Genomic DNA, 12,692 nt, shown 5'->3' with positions numbered 1-12,692 from the left:
ATTCTCAAATACATGTACAGGCATACCCCGCTTTAAGGACACTCACTTTAAGTACACTCGCGAGTAAGTACATGTCGCCCAATAGGCAAACGGCAGTTCACGCATGCGCCTGTCAGCATGTCCTGAACAGCAATATCGGCTCCCTACCTGTACCGAAGCTGTGCGCAAGCGGGGAGACTATAGAGCCTGTTACAAATGTGTTATTTACATCAGTTATGCACGTATATGACGATTGCAGCACAGTACATGCATCGATAAGTGGGAAAAAGGGAGTGCTTCACTTTAAGTACATTTTCGCTTTACATACATGCTCCGGTCCCATTGCGTACGTTAATGCGGGGTATGCCTGTACTGCTCATTTCCATACTCGTGGATATAAAGGTTACTATAAAAAAATAAACGATCTATACACAACCACCTCCACAATGGTTTCCCTTAAGATCATATCCCATAATGTTAAAGGGCTCAATAGCCAGGCCAAACGCCCTACGGCATTATCTAATTATAAAAGAGAGCTAGCAGAGGTCATCTTTCTGCAAGAGACTCATTTCTCGAAAAGTCGCCAACCAACCTTCTTACACAAACAATTCTCCCAGATTTTCGTCTCTTCGGCGACAGTTAAAAAGAGAGGGGTGGCCATAGTTTTCAATAACAATTCCCCCTTTCAACTAGGCCTTAAAAAACAGACAAGGAAGGGTGTTTTATTCTCCTGACAGGCCGGATTGGTGGGTCTGAGTTCACAATGGTCAATATCTATGCCCCTAAATCAGCAAGGGCCCCATTTAAAAAAAAAAATCATAGATCTAATCCAAACATTCAAAAAAGGCCTTCTGATTGTGGCGCGGGATTTTAAATTAGTCTTGTCTCTCAATCTAGATAGATCTGGGGCCTCAGTGTCGGGGACTTAACGCCCTGACTCTCAAGAACCTAGACTGCTGGTTGACTTATTAAAAGAAACACAAACTGTTGACATCTGGAGGTCTCTACACCCTACGGAAAGAGACTACACATGCTACTCTGCCCGCCATCACTCATACTCCAGGATCGACATGATTCTGGTGGATGCCTGACTGGTAGGGAAAATCACAAAGTCTAATATACATTCTATTACATGGTCAGACCACGCTCTAATAGACACCACAATACAAAAGTTAAATGCTCTGAAGATGACGGGCCAATGGAGACTCAACAAATCTCTTTTACGTGTCCAAGATGTGGTAATACCCCTAAATGAAGACATCACATTTAATTTCGCCAATAACTACTCCCCCGAGGTCCCGATTCCCACGGTATGGGAGGCCCATAAAGCAGTTATAAGAGGCGCTCTTATAAGGGTAGCCTCATTCAAGAAAAAACACAAATTAAAAAGAATAGAGGAACTAACCAAAGAACTAGCAAATCTTGAAAAGAGCCATTAAGCTACTCAGTCAGCTGAGACACTGGCAAAGATAATTAGAACCAGAGGAGAATTGAACCTCTACTTGGCAAATAAAACGGAGCAAGCTATGAGATGGACGTCTCAGAAATATTATGAGAGAGGAAATAAGGCTAATACTATAGCCAGGAAACTAAGAGGCTCAAGTAGCCTGGGGGAGGGGGGGGGGGGCTTGGGCACACCACTCCTATGCCTCTTTAGATGCCGAAAAGGCTTTCGATAGGCTCAACTGGGACTTCCTATTCTCTGTTCTTAAGCATATGGGTTTTGCAGGTCGCTTCATACAAGTGACCAGAGGTCTATATCAACACCCCTCAAATGCGCTGGCCTCATCTCTAATAAAATTAAAATAACCAATGGCACTGGGCAAGGGTGCCCCCTGTCTCCTCTGCTGTTTGTATTCTCTATCGAGACCCTGGCGGACTCCATCAGACTGAACTCCAACATTTCAGGGGTGACTATTGGTAGGAAATGGAAGGGCTCCGGCGCAACTGCGCATGACAAACTCCAAGCAACTCCCGGATGACTTCAACAAAACTTTATTGCACCGAACACACTAGGGCTACACCACTGACTCCCCCTCTACGCGTTTCACCCTCTGGAATAGGGCTTTGTCTCACTCCGAGACGAAGCCCTATTCCAGAGGGTGAAACTCGTAGAGGGGGAGTCAGTGGGGTAGCCCTAGTGTGTTCGGTGCAATAAAGTTTTGTTGAAGTCATCCGGGAGTTGCTTGGAGTTTGTTATGCGCAGTTGCGCCGGAGCCCTTCCATTTCCTATGTACAAACAAGGCTGCACGCGGGAGCTGTGGAGCAGAGGAGAGCAGGACCCAGACTGAAGTCGTTAAATAGGTAAGGGTTAATCTATTTCCCAACCTACTCCAGTCACTCTAGTGGCCATGCCTAAGCTCACTCTCTCCCAGCATAACATGACCATTTGACACCATAGGTGCCATTGCTGCATACCGAAGCGCAGGACAGTTGCTTTGTTGGGTGACTATTGGTAACAGTAACTATAAAATATCGTTATTTACGGACGACGTATTTCTGACCCTTTCACGCCCACTGATCTCTCTCCCAAATTCTACCAATCCCTGGAGGATTTTGGAAGCAGGTCGGGCTTCAAAATCAATCACACCAAATCTGTGGCATTGGCGGTTAACTTGCCCAACAATCCTAAAACTCAATTTCGACTTCTCTTGGCAAACTTATTATATTCACTATCTCGGAATCAATATAACTAAATCATATGACACTCTCTACAAATTCAACTATCCCAAACTAATTAAAAGCCTGAAGAAGGACTTAGAAACATGGGGTAAATATAATATCTCATGGATAGGCAAAATTGCATCGATTAAAATGAATCTCCTTCCACGCATAGTGTATTTTTTCCGCACTCTCCCTATTAAGGTTCTGATAGGTGATCGTGAGGACCTCCAATCCGACATCACAAAATTTATATGGAATAAAAAGTGCCCAAGAGTAAAAAGAGAGGTACTATACAGACTCATGATGAAGGGGGGGCTAGACCTTTACAGCCTGTAAGATACTATCAAGCCTTCCAACTGAGTCAGATCCTGCTCTGGAACTCCGAACCGCAAACAAGAGACTGGATGGATATAGAGAATGTTATGTCCAAACCAGCTGACATTACAACGCTCTTATGGTTAACCAAATCAAGCAGGCCACCGAGCTCTACCTCTCACCCAGTAATCAGACATTCATTGACACTCTGGGACTGCTTGAAATTTAAATTCAAATTGACAAAAACCTGCCCATCCATGATCCCGCATTTTGGTAACCCAGATTTTGACCCAGACAGACCTTTAAGTGCATTCCAAGCGGGGTGGGCAGCTGGGATTACCAGAGTAGGAGACCTATTCACAGATACTGGGATTATGCCATTCCCAGAACTAAAAAAAAAAAAAGGAACCTTCCACCTGCAGAGATATTCAGGTATCTACAGATTAAACATTTTGTCACTCAGTTTCACAAAGCGAATCTTCCCCCTACACGCACCTATTTTGAATCTTTATTTATGTACAGATCCCAAGAGAGGGGCATGATTTCTGCCCTATATTATTCCATAATTAACTCGGGGACAGATAACAAATATTTGCATATGCTACAATGGGAGGAGCTCGGTGAGGTCCTGGACGAGGAGGATTGGGCTGACATCTTGGAGGCTGCGGAAAAAAGTTTGATCTGCACTGTGGTTAAAGAGAACTCCTATAAATTATTATTTCGCAGTTATATGACTCCAGTCACACTCCATGCAATATACAACGCCCATTCACCGGCCTGTGTTAGAGGGTGTGGACAAAATGGCTCAATGTCACATATCTGGTGGAATTGCCCGAAACTAGTCCCCCTATGGAAACAGGTTTACCTGTTTATCAATAGACTTCTGAATACGGACCTGAGACCTGACCCTTGGTCTGCTCTACTAGGCAGACCAGTACAAGACATGTCTAGAGCCTCAACCAAACTAATATCCCATATCATGTCAGCCACAAGATGCTGTATAGCGATGTCCTGGAAAAAAACAGGAACCCCCCTCTCTGGCAATGGTAAAACGCAGAATATGGCATATTGCTACGATGGAGAAACTCACAGCTTACCTAAGGGAGAGCTGCGACAAGTTCTCCCAGATCTGGAGCCCATGGTTTGCCAGTAAGGGAGGGCAGAAAGATATTAGAGAATTGGCTTGGGTGTAGACGGAGGGCGACGATCCATCCAGGTGAATCTAGCACAGAGGCATGTTTCAAATAAACCAAAGTAATGTCTGCTCCTGTCAAATAATGGGTATGTTGGGGAGCATACAGTACATGTGAAATAAACTTAGACCTATGCTGATACTGGTACCACCCCCTCCACTCCCCCTCATTTCTCCTTGTATTGTTTGGTCCATTATGTTCGTCCAATTTTGTCCGTTATGTTGGTCCAATATTATTTAACCACAGAGATATTAGGGGATGTTAAGGAGGACTCCAGCAATACGGATGATCATTATATTTGGATATGTGGGCCTGGAATATCTATTATGGTTTTTCTGCTATATAACATCCCCACTGTACCTATTTTATCTTCTGTGTCCTAATTAAAAATTGCCAATAAAAATTTTAAGTTGAAAAAAAATAATTATGTCATCTATGAATCTCCGCCATAGGTCCAGATTCGCACGATGCAAATTATTGTTCCAAATGTTATTTTCCTTCCACACTCCCAGGAAGAGATTCGCATAGCTTGGCACAAATTTGGTACCCATGGTGATTCCACATGTTTGTAGATAAGAATAAAAAAAGTGTGTTAAAATGACATGTATCCCCTCTAAAAGTTAATCTGTTCTATTCTGAATTGGGTCACTTGACAACATGTTTACTGCCTCACACCCATCTCTGTTTGATGCATGTATATAGGGAGGAAACATCACAGCTCACCCAAATATAATCGTTCTCCTATTTTATATCATTTAGAGTACTGAATCGATACCTGAAATAATCGATTTTTCCTGGTGGTCTTAACAGATCTTTATGTATTTCACGTAGGAAATCAAAGATGGGAATCACTGTTTTTTTTCATATAATAAATTCAATTCTGTAGCATATGTTTTACATGTATTTGATTGCTCAGTATTCTGTTAGCTTCTTCTAAATGGTTGTTTTTTTTATTATAACTGTGCCTCTCCCCTTATCTGCTTGCTTAATAACAATATTTAGATTTTTACTCAATTCCTTAATAGCTACAGTTTACCTATATGTCAAATATTTTTTTTGTTTATTAGTGTTCGCTAATTCCTCAACATCTTTCATTATCACATGATAAAAGTACTTTTTTTCATGGTACTGTATGTGTAAAACGTGGATTTCTTTTTTTACATTTGTATGTAAATATTCATTCTCACTGTGAGGGAGTGAAATAACTCCCTCACTCTTCCAGGCCCAGAAAGACCACACCCTAGCATTCAGCTCTGCTAGGGTGTTCCAATTAACTCTTGACTGGAAAGGGGTTTAAAAGGTAGGCAGCAGACTCCCTGCCAGTTCCCCCAGCCTGCAAAGAAGCAAGTTCAGAGACCTGCTAGGAGGAAGGGCTTCAGTTCCATGAAGGAGTGTCTGGTAACACCCAGCACGAAAGATGAGAGCATTTGTTCTTGTTCCAGATTTATGCTGTATTTCTATCTGATCTTTGCACTGCTGAATAAACGCCTCAAATACACTTAATGATGCATTTCTTTCATGTTCAGGCATTACATTTAAGTACATTCTAAGTGGAATTGCCCTTCTAAACCTCAGATTGCCACTAAAGGTATGCATTTTATCATGTTTCTTCTTTTTCATTACAATAGCCTTTTTTTATGTCAGTTACAACAGCGGTATGCAAACTGGGGGGTGGGGGCGCGGGCGTGAGATTTTTCTGGGGGGGCCACGGCGGTTATAGAGGCCCCTGCAAAGCATTTAATTTAAATGCCAGGGGGAGTGTGCGCAAGGCCTCTGTAACTCACTTACCAGTTTGCAAAGCAGCGTCAAATGACGCCGCAGGGTCACATGACATTGTGACGTCAGAAGAAGCTGGAGAACAGGTAACGGGGGGGGGGGAGCAGAGGGGGAGAGCAGACTGAAATGTTTGCCCACCCGAGTTACATTATACATCATTTTCATTCCACAAGACACCACACGGGGGCGGTAAAACAGCTCCTATAAGGTTGTGCTGAAAAGTGATTAGTGGCCAATAATTATTATTTCAGTAGCACTTGCTGGATTTTCTTTCACCTGATTTTGAAAGAATCCATTACTTTTTTTACACCTTTTTTTTTTCCAGGTCTACACAATTTGTATAATAAGAATATACAAATAATATGAGCCCTGCACTTCCTTTACAAAAAATATCACGGGCAAAACATAATTAATTCTGCATGAAAAGTAACAGAAGTAAATTGTGCAGACAAGTATGCAACCAGTCAGGGGCGTAGCTATGGCCCGGACAGCCCAGGGGCCCGCTCTCCCCCCCCCCCTGTCGGCCCATCTCTCTCTCTTCAGATGAAGACAGGCTTGGGCGGGTAGGAGGAGAGTGGGGGATGCTGGCTGTGGAGTGCGGAGCAGATCACGGAACAGCTGGAGGGAGGAGGCGAGTAGGGCTTTCTTCCTGCTTAACCACTTCCGGGCAGCAGGTGGCGCTGTAGAACACTCCATAGCTGCTCCTCTCTGCATCTCCTGGTTCCGTGTGTCTTTTGGTAAGTGTGTGTACATGTCTGTGTTGGTAAGTGTGTGTGTGTGTGTATGTCTGTGTTGTTAACCGTGTGTGTGTGTGTTTATAAGTGTGTGTTGGTGTGTGTATTTGTAATGCATATGTTTGTTTCATGCATTATTTGCAAGTATATGTTGTATATTTAGTGGTTTTTGTATATGTTGAATATGAATGTGTATTTGTATATGGTACTAACTGATATACCCGGCGTTGCCCGGGCGTGGAAGGGCAGGGGTCATGGCGTGGAAGGGCGGGGGGGGCCAAGGGGTGTGGAAGGGCGAGGAGGGCAAAGGGCAGGGGGGCAAAGGGCACGGAGGGGCGGGGGGGCAAAGGGCAGGGAGGGGCGGGGGGAGGAGCAAAGGGCAGGGAGGGGCGGGAAAGGCAAAGGACAGGGAGGGGCGGGGGGGGCAAAGGGCAGGGAGGGGCGGGTGGGGGCAAAGGGCAGGGAGGGGCGGGGGGAGGCAAAGGGCAGGGAGGGGCAAAGGGCAGGGAGGGGCGGGGGGGCTAAGGACAGGGAGGTACAAGAGGGCAGGGAGGGGCAAGAGGGCAGGGGGGCAAGCGGGCAGGGAGGGGCAAGAGGGGAGGGGGCAAGAGGGCAGGGAGGGAGGGAGGGAGGGGGGCAAGAGGGCAGGGAGGGTGGGGGGCAAAGGGCAGGGGGGTAAGAGGGCAGGGAGGGGCAAAGGGCAGGGAGGGGCGGGGGGTCTAAGGACAGGGAGGGGCAAGAGGGCAGGGGGGGCAAGAGGGCAGGGTGCAAGAGGGCAGGGGGGCAAGAGGGCAGGGGGGGCAAGAGGGCAGGGAGGGGGGCAAAGGGCAGGGGGGGTCAAGAGGGCAGGGAGGGGTGGGGGGGTCAAGAGGGCCGGGAGGGGTGGGGGGGCCAAAGGGCAGGGAGGGGCAGGGGGGCTAAGGACAGGGAGGGGCAAGAGGGCAGGGAGGGGCAAAAGGGCAGGGAGGGGCTGGGGTGCCAAAGGGCAGGGAGGGGCGGGGGTGCCAAAGGGCAGGGAGGGGAGGGGGTGCCAAAGGGCAGGGAGGGGCGGGGGGGCCAAAGGGCATTGAGGGGCGGGGGGGGCCAAAGGGCAGGGAGGGGCAGGGGGGCCAAAGTAAGGGGGAGGGGCGGGGGGGCCAAAGGGCAGGGAGGGGCGGGGGGGCCAAAGGGCAGGGAGGGGCGGGGGGGCCAAAGGGCGGGGGGGCCAAAGTGCAGGGAGGGGGGGTGAAAGGGCAGGGAGGAGGGGGGGGGGGGCGAAAGGGCAGGGAGGGGGGGCAAAAGAGCAGGGAGGGGCGGGGGGGCGAAAGGGCAGGGAGGGGCGGGGGGGCCAAAGGGCAGGGAGGGGCGGGGGGCCAAAGGGCAGGGAGGGGCGGGGGGGCCAAAGGGCAGGGAGGGGCGGGGGGGCCAAAGGGCAGGGAGGGGCGGGGGGGCCAAAGGGCAGGGAGGGGCGGGGGGGCCAAAGGGCAGGGAGGGGTGGGGGGGCTAAGGGCAGGGAGGGGTGGGGGGGACTAAGGGCAGGGAGGGGCGGGGGGGCTAAGGGCAGGGAGGGGTGGGGGGGCTAAGGGCAGGGAGGGGCAAGAGGGCAGGGGGGCAGGGAGGGCAGGGAGGGAGGGGGGCAAAGGGCAGGGAGGGAGGGGGGCAAGAGGGCAGGGAGGGAGGGGGGCAAAGGGCAGGGAGGGAGGGAGGGGGGCAAAGGGCAGGGGGGAGGGGGGCAAAGGGCAGGGGGGCAAGAGGGCAGGGAGGGAGGGGGGCAAGAGGGCAGGGAGGGAGGCAAGAGGCCAAAGGGCAGGGGGGCATAGGGCAGGGGGGCAAAGGGCAGGGGGAGGGAGGGCAGGCGGGAAAAAAGCAGGGGGAGGGAGGGCAGGGGGCAAAGGGCAGGGGGAGGGAGGTCAGGGGGAAAAGGGCAGGGGGCAAAGGGCAGGGGGAGGGAGGGTAGGGGGCAAAGGGCAGGGGGAGGGAGGGAGGGCAGGGGGCAAAGGGCAGAGGGAGGGCAGGGAGGGCAAAGGGCAGGGGGCAAAGGGCAGGGGGAGGGAGGGCAGGGGCAAAGGGCATTGTGAGGGAGGGCAGGGGGGGCAAAGGGCATTGTGAGGGGGGGCAAAGGGCATTGGGAGGGAGGGAAGGGGGGCAAAGGGCATTGGGATGGAGGGAAGGGGGGGCAAAGGGCATTGGGAGGGAGGGCAGGGGGGGCACAGGGCATTGGGAGGGAGGGCAAAGGGCAGGGGGGGCAGGGAGGGTAGGGGGGCAAAGGGCAGGGGGGGGTGAGTTTTGGACGCGTTAAATAACCCATTCCCCTGCGTTTACTCACCTTGTGTTACGCCGGTACTGCCCGCAGACCAGACCCGTCCCTTCTACTGAGGTGAGGAACGTATATGGGCACGCACCCGCAGCAAAAGGAGCGTGTCCGGAGTGTGGTGATTTTGGCGTTGCCAGGCCAGGTGACGTTTAGCTAGCAATACTTGCCGGTACCGGTGTAGAAGTGCCGTCGTCGTTGCAGTTTTAGCCAAGGTCAGGTATTGGAGAATTCCGGAAGGTCGTTGTCCAAGGAGGGGTCGAGAGCCAGAGAAGGACGACCGCCAAGCCAAGTCGTAACCTGAGTGAATGAGAGAGAGAATGCCAGAATAGTGATCCTAGTGGAAACTATGTCGAGCAATGACTGAATGGCAGGACAGGCAATATAAAGCGTGGCTGACCAATAGGAAGAGGAGGCAGACCTGGAGGAGTGCATGGAGCTGTCTTGGATAGGCTGTCCAAAGGAGGATACAGGTGAGCAGTCTTTATGCCTGATTGATCCTTGTATGTGTTGAGGGCGGAGCCTCACTGCAGGAGCAGTGAATAAATTAAGAGAGTCCTGCGCGTGCTCTGTAACAGAGACGGGCGCGCGCTCGTAAACGGTAGCAGCCGCGTGAGAGAGGGAAGATCCCGCAGGAGCGCGAGAACGCAGAGGACGGCGGGGAACCCCCAGAGCCGCCGGAGGTAAGTGACGCCAGCGAGGAGCGCGTGCCACGGCAGCAGGGGTTAATGAAGGTGAGGAGGGACCAGGGCGCGGGTGCCGCGATCCCAGAGTCCTCACACCTTGCCGCGCTCCTGTTCCTACGGGTACCGGCCGCCCTCCTCCTCCACCTCGGGCTCCTCCGCGGAGAGGCTGAGACGCTCCGGTGAGAAGGTGCTGTGCCTCCCGCGGGGAGAGGCGGAGACAGCCGGAGGAGCGGCGGAGACAGCCGGAGGAGCGGCCTCTGGGAGGGGAGCGCCGGGTGCTCTGTGTGTGTGTGGGGGGGGTGAGCGGTGGGGGGGGTGAGCGGTGGGGGGGGTGAGCGGCGGGGGGGTGAGCGGGGGGGGGGGTGAGCGGGGGGGGGGGGTGAGCAGGGGGGGTGAGCGCCGGGTGAGGGAGTGGCCTATGGGTGGTGAGAGCCGTGGGGAGGTGAGAGTCCCCCGCTGTGTCCCGGGCGCTCGCTCCGTGTCCCCCGCTGACACCCGCTGTGTCCCGGGCGCTCGTTCCGCTCCCCCGCTGACTGTAGTGGGGTGGGGGGGGGGGGAGGAAAAAGCACGGGAAAGCGGGAGACCCGGGGAGAGGAGGAGGTGCGCGCGGGTCCCGATGAGCGCCGCGGTGTGTGTGTATGTGTCGTCACTCCGCCTCAGGCCAATGAGAGGTGTGCGGGGGCGGGTGGGCCAAGGGAGCAATCTCATTGGTCTGGCCCAAGGTCCAATCTGATTGCCGCTAGGGACACAGGGAGACACATACAGACAGACAGACAGGCAACGACACATAGGACACTTTGAGAAATATATAGTAGATATGATGTAGTGTTTGTGTGTATATATGGGAGGGGAGGGAAGAGAGATAGGGTGGGGGGAGATGATGAGGAGGATGAGGGGGAGAGATAGAGCAGGGGAGCGCAATCTTTTTCTCCTGCCAGCTGTCCCCCTCTCAGCACACCCCCCTTCCCCCCCCATCCCTTACCTTGGTTTTGGGCATCATAATGTCACATTGCTATGGTGATGTGTCTCCAGAAGCTGTCTGAACCAAAGTAAGTGAAGTTTACAGAGGCCTTCGCCGCTTCCCTGGCATTTAATTTAAGTGCCTTCGGGAAGCACGCGGGGCCTCTGTAAACCCCGGGCCTCCCGCAGATAATCTCTCGTGCCCCCAGTTTGAGCACGCCTGAGCAGAGGATCAGGGAGAAGATGGGAGGGAGAAAAAATTCTAATCAGTATTAATATTAATGGGGACCTGAAATTTGTTTTGCCCGGTGGGCCGGCGAATGTCTAGCTACACCACTGCAACCAGTGTATGCAAATCCTGAAACGTTATTGGATAATTATTTTCTCTCTTTACTAAGAGGAACAAATGTAACGTAGGTTTGCAGCTCACATCTTGTAAAGAAGTAACTTATTAACTGCAACAATGAACAATGTTTTAAGCCAGTCTGTAGTTAATAAGTTAATACTGTACATGGCTGGAAGTTTTAGATAATTAAGACTTTCATATTTTAAAAGCTCTGTTCTTTTAGTGTATACCAAATTGTAACTAGAAACTTAAGGGTTTTTTGAAGCAGTCCAACGTAGCAGGTCAGAATAAAAAATGTTATTGGCTTCCATAGAAATATTTAATCTCCCTGAAAGTTTTACTTATTTGCATCCTGTTCAAAATTAAACGAATATCCCCTTTTCTCTGGGTCTGTTGATTTCAAGCATATTAGCTACTTGTGATTGTTATAAAGACAAAAACAACAATTCACCATTAGTTTTGAGAACTATTAAAAAGTCTCATCACCAACCAACATTAGGTATAAAAACATTTAAAAAGCCTACCAATGGAAAAGTTAAAAAAAATTATTTAAAAATACTTATACGTGTGTGTGTGTGTGTGTGTGTGTGTGTGTGTGTGTGTGTGTGTGTGTGTGTGTGTGTGTGTGTGTGTGTCAGTCTTCTAGGGACCGTCCACTTACATGGCCAATGTCACTTGTGTGTGGCAGTCGACTTTATGGATGATACAGTATCCTTGCGGTTATGAAGGATTCCTACTCACAGGCAGTCAGGACCATTTAACATATAAGACGCACTGTAGTCAATAGTAAATATTGTTGATTGCTGACGGCTGCTCTTCTATTGTGGCTAGTGCCAGTGATATTGTAAATGACTTCATCAGGGTGCACAGACTACACACCAGGATGATCTCTGGTTCAGACTGGCAGCTTGGGAAAATCCCTGCACTTCATGCACTCCACTGTAGAATATGATGTATTTTACTGAACCCCTACAATCAGTTTAGAGAGACATCTATTCTGCCATTTGTGTGTATGTATATCTTTATTTATATAGCGCCATCCAAGTACGTAGTGCTTCACAGCAGTAATACACGTGACATAATAGGAATAAGCTCTTCATATATAAAAGTAGACTTAGGAAGGGGAGTCCCTGCCCCGAAGAGCTTACAATCTAAGTGGTAAGTAAGAAGAACTTACAGAGACAGTAGGAGGGTATTCTGGTTAGTGCGTCTGTAAGTGGTCATGGTAAATGCATATGAGACGTATATTATCAGCTATACAAATGCTTCACTAAAGAGGTGTGCTTAAAGGTGGAGAGAGAGGATGCCCTTGTCCACTACAGGCCAACATTTTGGGCTAAAAATGGAAAAATAGCTGTCTCTGGTCCTTACACATTCTATAAAGCCACTTCCCCATCTGGAGAAGATTTTTGTCTCATTCATTTGAAATCTCCTCCAGCACCCGGAAGCGGCTGTACTGGATATTAAATAGGGGCTTCCATTGGGTCTTTTCACTTGCCCTTTGTTTCCAGGTTTAGCTGCTTGACCTGTGCAATGTAGCAAACTTAAATGTTAAGTCTTTTTGTCTGTATTCTTTGAAACTCCCTGCTGAATTGGACTTTTTTCCCCAAAAAACTTTTTATTCATGTCAGCAAACTGGAAACTTCTACCACGAGTAAAACATCCAAGGGACTTAATAAGTAGATGTGTTTAATAATTAAAATATATATATATATATATATATATATTTTTTTATTTCCCATGTTTTTT

This window comes from Ascaphus truei, chromosome 6, assembly GCF_040206685.1.
Source record: "Ascaphus truei isolate aAscTru1 chromosome 6, aAscTru1.hap1, whole genome shotgun sequence".
NCBI classification, from domain to species: domain Eukaryota; kingdom Metazoa; phylum Chordata; class Amphibia; order Anura; family Ascaphidae; genus Ascaphus; species Ascaphus truei.
Note: the sequence above shows the minus strand (reverse complement) of the source record.